At 40.3% G+C, this 15,554-nt stretch overlaps 2 long non-coding RNA genes across 3 annotated transcripts in view; both read right to left on the reverse strand.

The window, feature by feature from the left end:
- LOC119466995 overlaps positions 1–12,652 on the reverse strand; it is a 25,675-nt gene extending 13,023 nt beyond the window's left edge. Inside the window, exons 1-2 of the long non-coding RNA XR_005195506.1 lie at positions 11,728–12,652; positions 11,128–11,323 (exon numbers count right to left, since the gene is read on the reverse strand). This is a non-coding gene — a long non-coding RNA (uncharacterized LOC119466995). The remainder of the gene's footprint in view (positions 1–11,127; positions 11,324–11,727) is intronic.
- LOC108282720 overlaps positions 12,650–15,554 on the reverse strand; it is a 5,152-nt gene continuing 2,247 nt past the window's right edge. For both annotated transcript variants that reach the window (XR_005195508.1, XR_005195507.1), the window contains 2 exons: positions 15,167–15,302; positions 12,650–12,687 (listed from right to left, as the gene is read on the reverse strand). This is a non-coding gene — a long non-coding RNA (uncharacterized LOC108282720). The remainder of the gene's footprint in view (positions 12,688–15,166; positions 15,303–15,554) is intronic.

Genomic DNA, 15,554 nt, shown 5'->3' on the forward strand with positions numbered 1-15,554 from the left:
ATCTCAGGCTCTGCGGTAGAAACAAGCATGGGCAAAGAGAAGCTGTGAACATTGTAAACCCACCGTCTCCTTTTAGCCCACTATGTAAGGCTTCCATTCTCCTTGCAGTTGGTGATATCCTGGCTCAGCCATGGACAGTGGAGCATGTTTTAAGCCTGAGTTTTTCAATGTGTGTTATGTGATTGTGTTCCATAAGACATCAATAGGTGTTCTGTGCTAAAAATAAAGATAATAGGAATGAGAAACTTCTATTGTTGTATATGCTACTTACATACTTATTTTCTTCTAGATATGCCAGAACTTCTGATAATACACTATTGTGTAAGCACATGTAAAATTCTGTGAATAGTATTTGGCAAATAGGGAGGAACCATTTAATGGTTTCATAAAACCACTAAACTCTAGGTTTCATTATTTTATCCGTCAGCATAGGCATGTTTATGCTTCTGTAAAAAACAATCTCAAAATCTCAATCGTTTAGAACAACAAAGAGTTATTTCTTTATCTTACATGTTTATTACTTGTTGGCTGTGGGGTAGGAATTGGGGTCATCTTTATTCTGGAAATGGCATAACTTACAGATGCAGGAAGAAAAGCAGACAGAAAATGTGAACACTAGTACTTCTGCGTGTCACTTCTACTCACAGTTCGTTGGCCCAGGAAGTCACCTGTCTGTAGCTAACTTCAATAGCAGCAAAAATACATTTTTTTCAATATATCCAGAAAGGGAGGAAAATTGCATACTTGAATAGGTGGTAATAAGGCTTACATTGGCAATCATCTATATATTTATTTTTTATCATTATCATTATTTTTATTATCTCTATCAATATGTCTCTCCAAGAATAAAAAATTACGCATTTTCAAAATTACTCAACCGAAGAATCACTTTCTTTTAGAGCACTGATTGGTAAGGAACGCAGCTTGGATCACGCTCTTCTCTGCAATCACTTAGAATAATTCTCACTTTGCTCTCCCCTCCCACACTTTACTTACAGTTGTCTCATCTACTTGGTCTTTGAATGTTTTGCTCTCTCCCTTGACTTTAGATCATCTGACTTAGAAGCTATCCAGTCTCTCCTCTTGGGTCTTTGGACACCCACTCAGTTTTTGGCCTTGCCTTTGTTCTACTTTAGCACCCATTCTGCTCTCTATTCCCACTACGACCTCTTCTCAGCACACCCAACTCCATATACACCTCTCCACCTTGGTCAGCTCTGTCTCACACTTCAATCAAAGGAAAGAGGGAAAAATTCGGACAGTCAGCTATCAGCAAAGTATTTTATTGCAATGTATACTGACTGGGGGTCACGCAAACAGAATTCAATATATTTTCGAAAACATGTCAGCTGCCAGCAATTTCCTGGAATAATAATTGCATCTCTCTGGGACAGGGGAATTGAGAGTTTATGTTCCTCATTTCTCCTTTTGCAATTGGCTGTTCTGTCTGGAGAAGTCGGATGAAATGACTGTAGCAGCACGATTCTGGCCCACTTAAAACTTCTATTATGAAACCCAGTTGCATAAGCTATAAGAGCAAACAAGTTATATTCTCAGGAACAAATTCTAGTGAATCAGCTCATCTGAGCTTCACATCTTCATCTGTCTCTGAAGTGGCTTATTTAAATTTTAATAGAAAACGTTCTATGTGGGGCTCAAATGGAGGGAATGAAAATAACAGTTTATCTCTAAGACAAAATTGTGTCAGGAGCAAAAAAAAAAAAAAAGAGAGAGAGAAATAGGATGCTAATTTCCTGGAAACAAACCCCCTATGTCCCACTTCGTAGAAACTGGACAAAGCAAGATAAAGTCTATTGTACTGAACAAAAGCAGCCATGGTACGTTTGGAGACTCACTGTCCCTTTCTGTTTGGCTGCTTAAACGATCATTCAAAAAGGAAAAGTTTCCTCTGGGAAATGTGAGAAAAGCTTGCAAGACAAAGTTTGGCACTGTCAGGGGACAGTTGCAGAAGGAAATAGAAGCAGATATAGCATGGGGTGGTGAGAAGGCTTTTTGTTTGTTTGTTTTCTTGAGAAGGAGTCTCACTCTGTAGCCCAGGCTGGAGTGCAGTGGCGCGATCTTGGCTCACTACAACCTCTGCCTCCTGGGTCCTGGTTCAAGCGATTATCCTGCCTCAGCCTCTTGAGTAGCTGGGATTGCAGGAATGTACCACTATGCCCAGCTAATTTTTGTATTTTTAGTAGAGATGGGGTTTCACCATGTTGGCCAGGCTGGTCTTGAACTCCTGACCTCATTATCTGCCCACCTCGGCTTCCCAAAATGCTGGGATTACAAGCTTGATCCACCACGCCTGGCCAGGAAGGTTCTTAATGAGCTTGGAAATAAAGATCTGGGCTCAAACACTGACTCTGCCGTTGCTAGCTATGTGGCTTTGGATAAGTCAATTGACAGTGGCAGGGCTAATGAAGAGCATCATAATGGCTCTCATATGGTGTTGTCCTGAGAAGGAAATAATGTGAGAAATCACTTGCCTAGCTGATGCCCCTCCAGGGGACCATTTCTCAGGGACCTTCACATGCTCCAGACCTGAAGTTGGCCACCTAGGACCCACAGGTCAAATCTAGGCTGCTTTCTGTGTGTAAAGATGGTCTCACTGGAACACAGCCATGCCCATTTGTTTACTATCCTCTATGGCTGCTTTTGCACTATACGGCAGTGTTGAGTAGTTACAAGAGACCATATGGTCTACAAAGCCTAGAGTATTTATGCCCCGGCCTTTTGCTGGAAATTTTAGCAACAGTCACTCCAGAGAGTTGTGAAATTTGGGAGTCAGCTCAAGCAAACAGGCTTCCTCACTCCCTAATCACTCCTCAGTGCCGTCACTCCTCAGTTTCTGTGTCCTGTGAATCTTGCCTCCAAAATCTCTCTTGAATCTTTGTGACTCTCTTCATCTCCACAGCCACCCCCAGATCTAAGCCACCATCATTACTATACTGGCCTCCTATGGGGGCTCCCAGCAGCCACTGTGGCTTTCCTTTCCTGCCCATCTCTCTTTCTGTCTGTCTGTCTGCCTGTCTGTCTGTCTGTCTCTCTCTCTCTCTTTCTCTCTCTCTCTCTCACACACACACACACACAATTTGTTCTTCAAACAACAGCCTGAGTATGTTTTTTTTAAATGCAAATTATGCAAATTCCCTGCTTAGAATCACTCAGAGAATTCCCATTACTCTTAGGGTAAGAAGCAAAATCCTAACAGATCCTGCAGAATCAGATTCCCACCTCCTCACCACCTTAGACATAAGAAAAACTCCACAAAACTGGCTTCAGATTTCACCAGCCTTCTTTCTGTTGGTCCATTGAAGGAGGCCTGCTCTGCCTGCCCAAGACGTACACACAGGATGATTCCTGCTCTAGGAAGAGGCTTGTCCTCAGTCTCCATCCTTTCTTCCTGGATCACTCCTGCTCATCCTGCAGGCCACAGAATGACTACTCAAGTACAACTGTTTGTCCTGACCCTTCAGTACCCCAACCCTGGTTTACACTCCAGTAAACTCATAATTGGAAATAGACGTTCAATTTCATGCTTATTTTTGCTTAACTCCTCCTTCCTGAATGTAAGCTCTAGAGAGCAGGGTAAAGCCATACCCATGGCCACCTCTGTGTCTCCAGAGCACGCCACACTTCTTTACATATAGCAGTAAAATGCAGCAGTTGAGGGTGGACATACCACTAGGATGCCTGAATTTAAATCCCTCTACTACATGACAGCTGTGTGACAAAACCATTGAACTTCTTTGCATTTCAGTCTATGCATATGTAAAAAGCTAATGAACATGTATGGTATAATAGTATGTGGTAGGGTGTTGTGAGGAGTTTATATGAAAAACAGAACAGTACAAGCATATATTTAATGCTGCATGAATGCTTGACATTCTGATCAGGGGAGGTTGTCAGTGAAAATGGAATGGAGGAATGATTCATTTTTCCCCTCCTTCTCCAAGGAAGCATGTTTTTGGAGTGTGCTATTTAATCAGAAGTTCATATTTGTGCTCCAATAGCACTGGATTTAACTTTTTTCTCAAAACACCTGCCTTGCACCCGCTCTTTGCTTTTTCACATGCTGTTCTCTCCTCATCTCCAGTTTTGCTGGTGAATTCTAATAATCTATTAAAGCTCTGCAAATGCCACCTTCACCCTGAAGCCAACCGCTCCTCCTGCTTACTTCTACTGTCCCAAGGACAGCCAAGAGAAATTAACATCCCTTTCTACTGATTATAATTAACAGAGAGAGAGAGAAATAAGAAAGAGACTGCTCTTCTTTGTAGCTGACATGTATCATTGTTCCAAAAAGCTTTAGGTCAGCTGAGTCTACACAAGGTGATCAAAACTGTTACTATCACAACATTCGCCAAACACAGTGTTTGTACCTTTAGTATAACATTCTCATTTTACTTCAATGTTTTTAGTAATCTACACATGTCTTCCCCAGAAAATTTCTATCTATGAGAGGGCAGGGACCATGTCTTACTCACCTTGGACTGGCCTGAGTGTTTTGTCCTCTTCCTGGCATGTAGTAGGTGCTCAGAAAATGCTTACTAATTTACGACCAGTGGTTGATTTGTTTCTGTGTTATCGGCACCTACTGCATCTCAGTAGGGTTTTGAAGAAATGTTGGTGGAATTGTGCCAAAAATGCATTTTTAGAAGTGACTTCTTGCTTTCTGGAAATAAACTTCAAGGACAAGCACCAATGCAACTCACTGCAAGAGAGATGAGGATTTGCCACTTTTTGAGCTAGAGGGAAGGGCAAGGAGACTGTTTCTGAATGAGTCAGGGAGACCTGCTATGAAATGGACAGCTGGAGACAGCAGTGAGATTTTCAGCTGCTCCCACTTCCCAGGCCCAAGGTCAAATTGAAACTCTGGTTTCTAGGCATTTTAGGGTTTGCCTTCAGTGAGAAATTGCTATACATTGCAATGCTCTCCATTGGACTATTTTTTTTCTAGACAATATGGTCCTCCTGAGATCCTACACACATATGCTGGGAGCCACCATGTATGGAGAATGTAGCTAAGTGCCGAAGATGCAGCGATGATGGATAGTCCCATCTGCCAGGTAGCTCGCAGCATAAAGGAGGGAAAGGAGAGAGATCTGGAAAAGTATGGAAGCCACAGACTCACTAAAAAAGAACAGAAGTCATTGTGCATGGAAAGTGATTTGTTTAGGTTGTTACATAAAAAGTTTCAAAAATGTTTGTTGAAATAGGTATTTTTCATTTTTATAGGAAATCACATTATAGTTTATGTGTATATGTGTGTATGTATCACAATGTTAAAAGAAGTAACTCAGGTGAGTTGGATTTGGGGATCTCTCATGAAAAGAAAAACATTCCATATTATTTTGACTTTTTAAAATAGTAATCCTGCACTTTTCAAATTTTTTTAGTAGACTGGTAAAATCATGGTTTTTTTTATCATGTACAACATGAGGTTTTGAAATATATATACATTGTGGAATGGCTAAATCAAGCTAATTAACTTACGTATTACCTCACACAGTTGTCCTTTGTGGCAATAACACTGAATATCTATTCTCTTAGCATTTTTCAAGAATACAACATATTATTTACTACAGTCACCATGTTGGTGATTAATATGGTTTGGTTGTGTTCCCACCCAAATCTCATCTTGATTTGTAATCTCCATAATCCCTTCATGTCATGGGAGGGACCCAGTGGAAGGTAACTGAATCATGGAGGTGGTTTCCCCCATGCTGTGATCATGATAGTGAGTGAGAGCTGATGGTTTTATAAGCATCTGGCATTTCCCCTGCTAGCACTCTTCCTTCCAGCTGCCATGTGAAGAAGAACATGTTTGTTCCCCTTTCTGCCATGATTGTAAGTTTTCTGAGGCCTCCCCAGCCCTGTGGAAGAGTTAGTCCATTAAACCTCTTCTTTATAAGTTATCCAGTCTCAGGCAGTTCTTCATAGCAGCATGAGAATTGACTAACACTGTGAAGAAATTGTTCTGCATCTTAACTGCATCAATATCAATATTCTGTTAGGACAGAAGCCAAAGGAGACCAGATACTCTCTCTACCCCTTAGTCCCAAGGGTTCGAGCACGTGACCGACACCAAAGCATGTGGATGACTTCAGAGTCACAGTAGTGATGGAGATCATCTGTCAAAGAGATTGATTCAAGGATCCACTGATGAGTGGTAAGTTTTCAGTTCAGAAATGGCAATCAGCTTCCTCACTGACTGGGTCTATGGTAGGTGGTGGTTGGGTCTTGTCTTCTGTGGTTTCTGTCCGATTTCTAAGGCTGTTTCTCCAGCCTTCTTACCAATTCTATGAGCATTTCCACCTTGCCTTCCTTCCATTTAATTCATTTCCTGTTTAAATAAGCCAGAGTTTGTTTCGTTGTTTGCAAACCACAAACACTGAGAGGGATAAGTATCTACTATGAGCAACTAACTGTAATTCCATTGTCTCTTCAATTGTCCAAACAATCCATTAAGTGGGCAGTATTCCAATACGAAATTGTGCTGTTCAAGATTCTAAATCTTGAAAGGATCTAAACATTAGAGTTGCTCTAACTAAAAGGGCTTTTAAATGATAATTCATTTATTAAATCAGCTCCTAATAATGTATGAATTTGCTGTGACTCATGGTACATGAAAATTATATGATCCGATGGACAGAAAATACCTGCTGTGTGATGTCTCAGTGATATTCTCTTCCCGAGTCATGATGGTTCTAAGTCATTTACAAGATTTGGAAGACAGAAAATACTATTTTGAAACTTCAAACTAAAATTGTTCAAATATACATGCAATTTCTAAATTTACATAATAATGGAATTTTTAAGAAGCCAAGAAAATATTCCCAACGAATGTATGCAGAAAATATTGAGGCTAATTCAAGTCAGTCTCACCCTCTCTTAATTAGTACTTTACTTTTTCAGTGTTGACAAACCTAAACTCCAGAAATAGTCCTACAATGAAATCTGCCAAATCACCTCCTCTGTGTTTTCATTTCATAGCTGAGGAAAGTGAGACTCAGATGGGTTATAAAACTTATGCCTAAGATACCACCCTAGTAAATTTGAGCCACAGCACTCACATTTATTTTTTTTCTTTCTTAGTCTCTCTAAGGGTAATTTTTCCAGATCTAACTTTTAGTTCACTCCTTTCTTCAGGTATGTTTGCAAAGTAATATCTAGTATATAATAAATGATATATAACTGTTAGCTGCCACTTGTTAGCTGTCATATCATCCTTATGATAAATCCCTTCTTTAATCTGTTCATCAGATTTTAATTTTAATAATTACATTTTTATCTCCAGAGTTCCCTTTCATTCTTTTTCCAAATCCTTTTCCTCATGATTGCTAGTCCATTTTTCCTTGCTATCTTTATTCTGTCTTTCATTTCTTTAAACGCAGTATTCTTAGGTAGAATGCCATCTGTATCTGATAATACCAGAATAATATTTGACCTCGGGGTCAAACTCTGTTCACAGTTGTTTAGACTGACTGACATCCTTGATGCCTTGCATTCATGTGTGTTTTGTCATTTTTCCCTAGGAGTTTACTTGCCTAAAGTTAACTTTGGCATACCCTGGAGGCTTTAAGCTGAAGATGCTGACTCCCCAAGATATTCTCCATCTGCTATTTCTGGGCAATAGGGATGGCTCTCCAACTAGGGATGCTTTAATTTATTGGCTTTATATTCTCTGACTTTAGGGATGGTACTAAAGTAACCATAGATCCACGTGAGAACAGGCCTATAACAGAGCTAACACATTCCACTGGAGACTAGTATTGTCACTAATTAAATTCTATCCAGAGTCATAGCCATGACACATATGCTTTTTTTGTTTCTTCAGTCTAGCTTTTCACTGATTGGATAGACCGTGTGAGAATGAACCTTTAGGAGGGCATCTCAAGCCCAGCATCCTCCCTCTTGCATGACCTCCGTTTTCTCATACCCAGTATGATCAACAATCCTCAAAACTTCAGGCACCTGGTTGCATCATTTTACTCAGGATGACTGCCTTCATGATCACTCACCTCTCTGGTGTCAGCTCATGATTTGTTTGAGTTGTGATTTTCAGGACATTCCTTACTTTCTTGTGGGCTCAGCAATGCACAGGCAAGTGTGGTTTCTTTGTCATTTATTCAGCATGTATATATTCCAGAGTATAAAAGCTTTCCAGCTCATCTTGCCCACCCAGGGATGGCTCTAATTAAAATGCCTACTCTCCAGGCCCCACCAGTCAGGGAGAAAGAAGACCAGACACTTAACTTTCATCTCTCTTGCTCCCAGCCTTTTCAAATGCTCCCGGAAGAGTCCTGCCAAGCCCTAGGAGAATGTCTTACAGGTGATCTGAAGTTTATATTTCCACCTTTTCTTGTGTTCTCTCTAGATTACTGTGCTGTTATTTCTGGTCACCGGAGACATCAAAATGGTCATTCTGTCTCCCTTGCCCACCGAATCACTCTCTGTTTGCCCCTGCTGCTGCTGCTTCTGCCCAAGACTCAGGACACCAACTTTTGGATGAAGAATGCCAATACCAAGAGTCACAGCACCATCCCATTCACTCTAGGCTGACTCACCCTTGTGATCAAGACCACCATCCCGTGGCTATTGTCATCTTTGTTTTCCACTTCCACACCAGTCATAGGCAGAACACCTTTTTACGTATTGTCAGCAAGGGAGAGTCAGGGTCAAAGACATTCATTATCCCCATAAGCAACATGCTCTGAGCGCACCAGGCACTATGTAATTTCTCTACACACATCATCTCATTCATCACCAAAACAATAGTCTATAATCCTATGGACTTCAACCAGGATCTTCCAGCTACACTAAGTTGTCTCTCACTATTTTCAAACAAGCGTCTAAATCATATAGTGGTTATGAATGCTGGTTCTAGAGCTACACTGCCTAGGTTTAAATTCTTGCTCTGCTGCACACCATGTGTGACCTTGAACAAACTACTATACCTGTCTCACAGGCTCAGTTTTTCTATCTGTTAAATGGAGCCAGTCAAAGGGCACACCCCATAGGGTTATCAGGAGCATGAGATAAAAGGATCACTATAAAATGTTTGGCTCTACCATAAAAAAGAATGAGTTCATGTCCTTTGCAGGGATATAGATGAAGCTGGAAACCATCATTCTCAGCAAACTAACACAGGAACAGAAAACCAAACACCGTTTGTTCTCACTCAAAAGTGGGATTTGAACAATGAAAATACATGGACACAAGGAGGGGAACCTCACACCTGGGGGCCTGTCAGGGTGTGGGAGGGGTGGGGAGAAATACCTAATGTAGATGGTGAGTTCATGGGTGCAGCAAACCGCCATGGTACATGTATACCTATGTAACAAGCCCGCATGTTCTGCACATGTATCCCATAACTTAAAGCATAATAAAACAAACAAACAAACAAAAATGTTTGGCTCTATGCCTGGCACATTGGACATGCCAAATAAATGTTAGATACACTTTAAGTTCGCTATTATTGGTACTGCAGATCAATACAAAAGTCAGTGAACTCAAGATAGATTTTGCTCATTGTGACGTTTTCATTAAATGGATATTAAAAGTATAGTATGACAATGTCCATGCTAAAAGAGGGGCCACAGATACTAAAAGATCACAAAATACTGGCCTATGCTATGGGCATCCATACCTATCTCACAGGGTTGTTGTGAGGATTAAAAGAAAATGGAACTGGGTGGCCAAAGGCCCAGGAAGGTAACACCCATCTGTGCCCTTGATGGAGATCTAAGTCACGGGGACATGAGAGTGTGGGCTCTGCAACAAGAGCAGCTTGTGTGACAGAGATGGATGGAGGTTGTGATAAATCTCTTCTTATTTCCCTGATAGAGAGCTCAATAGGCCAGAGCTGTCCACTGGTTAAGAGTTCTAGAACAGTTGAGAGAGATTATAGCACACAAAGTCAAAACTTCCTCAGCCCAGGATCTCACAGTGGGTGACAGGGTAATGGTTTTCAGGAATCTCTTTTGGTTTCTGAGATTAAAAATGATATATATCAAAATAATATACTAGAGAAGAACAAAGGGAAGTCAAATGAAAGGCATAGACTTGAAGAAACACTAGGGAGATTATTTCTATAATGATATTGTATATATACCTATCTCTGTGTGTGTGTATATACACACACACACACACACTCACACACACACACACACACGCACCTATTTATCTGCACTTTTATCACCAGTCCCATCTTTCTCAGCCAATCAGGTCATTTTCTGCAGACTTGATAACCACCAGGAGATTTAACATTCTCTCTCTCTCTCTCTCTCTCTCTCTCTCTCTCATTCTCTCCCACCCCCCACCCCCACCTCACTGCTTATTGTCTTTGTTTCCTGGGACATGGAGTCATCATTTGTACTCATTGAAATGTGTTGATAAGAACTTTGCAGAAAGAAAAATAGGAAAGTAAGAAGAAGAAAGAGAAGAAAACAAAACACATGAAAACACTTGCGTTCTAGTTAATAAGTAAGACAGAGCAAAGTCTAACAAACCCAAAGTTGTATATTTTTGGCTAGGAGCATATTGTTTATTTACTAAAGATGCTACTTACTCCTTCCCAATTTCTGTGAGACCATGGAACACCCTTTAGTGGCATGAATTGCTTTTTAATTCAGTAAATCTATTTTTAGCACCTGCTGTGCAGAAGGTACACAGCTGGATGTGTTGGAAAATACAAAGTTCAAAAAACATCTCTTCCCTTTCACCCATGTTCATACATGTCAACCATAATCACTCTTCAAGGCTCATATATGCAATTATTTCTGATACCCAGTATTTAGCACGTAGTAAGTACTCAACAAATATTTGCTTAGTGAACAAATACATAGGTCTGCTTGAATGTCCAATTACAGTACAGGCACACCACAGTACCAGCAGGTAGAGACATACCTCTCCCTTCCTCTCCCTTTAAAAATGACTCAAGCCAGGCAATGACCATTAGCTTCAAACCCTGTTTCCTTCCTTTGAATCACCCTGGTTTTGGAGTTTCTCTTGCCTCCTTTGTCTCGGTACTTGCTTATCTCTACCTCAATTCACCACCTCGGTTCAGTTCTGGCACCTTCCCATAGTTGCATGCTATCAGCACATCTATTGAAGTACCTGCCAGTTGATTTTGACTTTGTTGCAATATTTCACATCAGGCCTTTTGGACAGGGGCGGAGGCGTGCTGTCAGAAAGAAACCTCCAGCACAAAGAGGGTTTCAGTTTCACTCAGCTATGCCTTCCACTCTACCTTACTGGTTTTTAAATAGAGTATTGGCATGTTCAGAGCTGTGTACCTTTAGGGAAGATTGCCCTGAAAGAAATGGCAAAGAAAAAGAAATTAGTCTGGAGGCAGAAAGTTAAGAAAATATTCAATCATCCAAGTGAGAAGAAATGAATGAACTAAGAAGTTAATGAAAAGGGAGAATAAGAAAGAAATGAGAGACACATTATGGGAAGCAAATGGCCTGGAAAAGTGATTGGATGAGATTTAGATTCAGCAAGCTATGGTGGACTGGTGATCTGTGAAGCACGGTGCTGTATCACAGAAAATGACCTTTATGGATCAGAGCTGCCGGAGAAGGTGCCGCAGAGGTGATGAATGGGAGCTGAGCACTCAATGACAAAGAGTAAGATGTGATTCCAGGTAGGAAACAATGATTGGGGAGCATGTTGTAGGAACCACAGAAACTACTATTGATCCTGTAGTATCCTTACTATCAAGGCTGATAGGGTTTCAAAGATTTGCTGGACATCTCTTGTCCTTCTCTGTCCAGTACTCACTTCTTCTGAAAACAAAGCCCATCTTTCCAATGGGGAAGCAAATCATTGTGAATCGCCAACACTGACCACTCCCTTATCCTGGATACCAGAGTGAACAAATAATTCAGCCAGCTTTAGGACTCTATTACCCTGACCTCAGGACAGGTTCACGTATGGACAATAGGCCTAAAAGTATACAATTAGAATTATTTAAAAGATTGATATAATCTATTCCAGGGCATCAGAATTTGGATTTCTTTTTCTAGCTAAAATGAATGTAGTCAATTTATTTTCCCCTCCTCTACCCTACACACCCACTATCATAGCCACAACGACAGTTGTATGTAATAAAAACCCAATGCCAAATAGCCTAAGAGCTTAAGAACATTAAAAAAAATAGCCTGGTTCCCAAGCTACTTTTCCTTCCACCATACCCTACTGTCTTCATCACCCTTATAGAGACTTCGGCAGAGTTATGTAATAGAGACAGTATATCCCCTCCAAGAAAAGAGATTTGTTCACTAATTACACAACTGTCCTCTCACTATTTCTGCTCTGTTACCTCTTGTTACCTCTTACACAATTTTTTAACAACACAATTTTAAAGACAAGTTGATGTGATTACATTGCACATGCAGGCACCTATGCCTTAGAAATGTGCTACTGGCTTTTATTTATGACTGTTTTTATAGTTCTCTTTATTTTCCCACGCTAGGCTTTTCAAGGTAAAAGTTCAGTTGTAAAATTGGATACAGATTAGGGAGGAACCAATATCACCCTATTGTAGAGCTGAGAAACTCTGTCAAGTAAACACCCACATTTTCTTCATTGAAGACACATGGCTGTGCTGGATTGCAGATGCTATTAGCACATCTACTGAAAAATCCATGATCAATAGATTGAGGTTTTACAGGACTTTTGAGAAAAACATTTGACAACTGCTTGGAATGATTTGGACAGCAATATTAAAATAAGCCTATATTTTAAAAACTGTTAATGAGAAAATGTATGCTACTAGACTTTTAGGAAAAATTAGGAAATCACAAGAAAATGTGCTGAACTCAAAGTATTTCAAAAAATAAAATTCCAAGGAAAAACTTGGACTCATCACATATACAATTACTAACATTTTTCTAAGCCCTTCGATTTACAAAGATTTTACTCACAGACTCTTATATAAGTTAGAAAGAGCTGCCACTATTATTTTTATCCTCTTTGACAGCTGCTGGAATTGGGGTGTAAGGTGGTTAAGTAAATCTGCAGAGGTCAGACAGCTAAGAAATGGGGAAGGCATGACGCAAAGAGCAAAGAGCACCCCTGCCTCTCAGAGCAGGAGGCAGCACAAAAGAAGATGGGATCTGAAATCCGGGCTTCCCAGACATTGGTCACAACTTCCTGCTACGTAGGCCTAGTTACTTAATCATTTTAACATCCCTGCTCTTTCACACCTGCTATGGTTGCTCCTTCTGCTTGGAAAAATGTCCCTACTTTATTCTCTTAAAAAAAAAATAAATCTTGTAAATTTGTTTAAGTTCCTTGTACATGCCTAAAGGAATATAAACCATCTATTGTCAAGATACATGCATGTGTATGTTCACTGCAGTACTATTCACACCAGCAAAGCCATGGAATCAACCTAAATGCCCATCAATGACAGACTGGATAAATAAACTGTGGTACATATACACTATGGAATACTGTGCAGCCATAAAAAGGAATGAGATCATGTCCTTTGCAGGGAAACGGATGGAATGGGAGGCCATTGTCCTCATCAAGCTAACACAGGAACAGAAAACCAAATACCTCATGTTCTCACTTATGAGTAGGAGCTGAATGATAAGCACACATAGACACATTGGGGAGAACAAGGCCCTGGGGCCTATCAGAGGGCAGTGGGAAGAGGGGGAGCATCAGGAAGGATAGCTAATGGATGCTGGACTTAATACCTAGATGACGGGATGGCTATGCAGCAAACCACCATGGTACACATTTACCTATGTAACAAACCTGCAGAACCTGCACACATACTCCTGAACTTAAAATTTAAAATCAAAAGAAAAAAAAAACTTTATCAGCTCAATATCATCACTGCCCTTAGGATATCCTCCCTGATGCTCACGCCTGCCCTCGAAAGTAGGGTTATATCCCCCTCTGTGCACCCTATGCCTGCCCCAAGTTTCCATTGCACTTTTCAGAGTAACTGGTGGTTTATGTATCTTATTAGGGGTAGAGATATTATGAGGTGCAATTGTCTAATAAGGTTGAAAGCAAATTCTAAGGATGCCTAGGTGAGTCTCCTGCAGCAATGTCTTACTGTGAGACCTTAGGTAAGTTGGTGGGCCCTTCTATCCTTCATTCTCACATTTGTAAAAAGGATATTTATTAATTTCTTAAGGCTGCTGTAGCAAATTATCATAAACTTCGTGGCCAGAAACATCAGAAATTTATGCTTGCACAATCCTGGAGCCCCAAAGTCTGATATCCAGGTGTTGGCAAGGCCATGCTCCCCTGAAGGCTGTAGAAGATAATCTGGGTAGTGTCTCTTCCAGCGTCTGGGGGCTCTAGGTATTCCATGGCCTGTGGCTGTATCACCCCACTTTCTGCCTCCATGGTCCCATTGCCTCCTCCCCTGTGTGCTTCTTCCCTGTGTGTCTCCTATAAGGGTACTTGCCATTGTATTTACGGCCATCTTAGATATTACAGGATGACCTCCTCATTTCAAGATACTTAACTGAATTACATCCACAAAGACCCCTTTCCCGAATAAGGCCACAATCACAGGTCCAGGGATTTGCATATGAACATATCATTTTTGGATGATCCCTATTCAACCTACTACAAGGTATTATAACAGTTTACTACAGTTTCTATATTTGTATGGAATATTGAAGGAGATGATGCACATAAAGCTCTCAAAACAGTACCTGGCAAAGAATAAAATGTTCAATAAACGATGGTCATTATTATCATTCTGTTTCCTAGTGACTATCACAGAGGCTGGCACATAAATATACTTCTTAATTCTTATTTTCCTGTTTTCTTAAGTCAGAGATGATCACTAGCACATCTTAGATAGATCCCTAACAGTAACGGTTTCAATGGATCATGCTAGTGAATCTTCCTTTTAACAAAGATTTTCAGTTAACCAGAATTCTCCTCCCCCATGACATGTGAACCTTGGCAGTGCTTCCAGTTGTAGCACTTTCTCAAGGGCACAGGGAATTTTGCTCCTTGCCGGTCCTCAAATAATGAATGACTTCATTTAAAATAAAGTTGAAGAGGTCAAGTGTATGTGATTATAGACATGGGAAGGCTATGAAAGCAACCATCAAATAACCACCCTGCAAGATTACAGACATGAGGATGGACAAAGGTTGGCAAAGACATGACTTACCCAGGTCATTCCTAGAGTTGGCAACAAGGCAGGATCTCTACTCATCCAGATTCAGCCCAGTCTCATTCTCACCAATGCTCTGCCTCAACTTGCTGACATCATTCAGTGCAAGAACTTATACTAACAATAATATCATCTATTTGAAAAAATGGAGGATCAGAACTAATTTATGTGACGACAAAATCTTACTCTCATAAGCTTTTAATACTCTATTCCAACAGACCCATGTAATGATATAGATAATAGCCTTATAATTTGCATTTTGTATTTTACTTTTATTTGGAAACCCACCTCAGAAAACCAGCATATGATATTTCAGGCTTATTTGACACCCAAACATCCAAAGGTCCTCTACTTTTTTTTTTTTTTTTTTTTTTTTTTTTTTTTT

The sequence above is a fragment of the Cebus imitator genome, unplaced genomic scaffold (genome assembly GCF_001604975.1).
Source record: "Cebus imitator isolate Cc_AM_T3 unplaced genomic scaffold, Cebus_imitator-1.0 Scaffold249, whole genome shotgun sequence".
Classification (NCBI taxonomy): Eukaryota; Metazoa; Chordata; class Mammalia; order Primates; family Cebidae; genus Cebus; species Cebus imitator.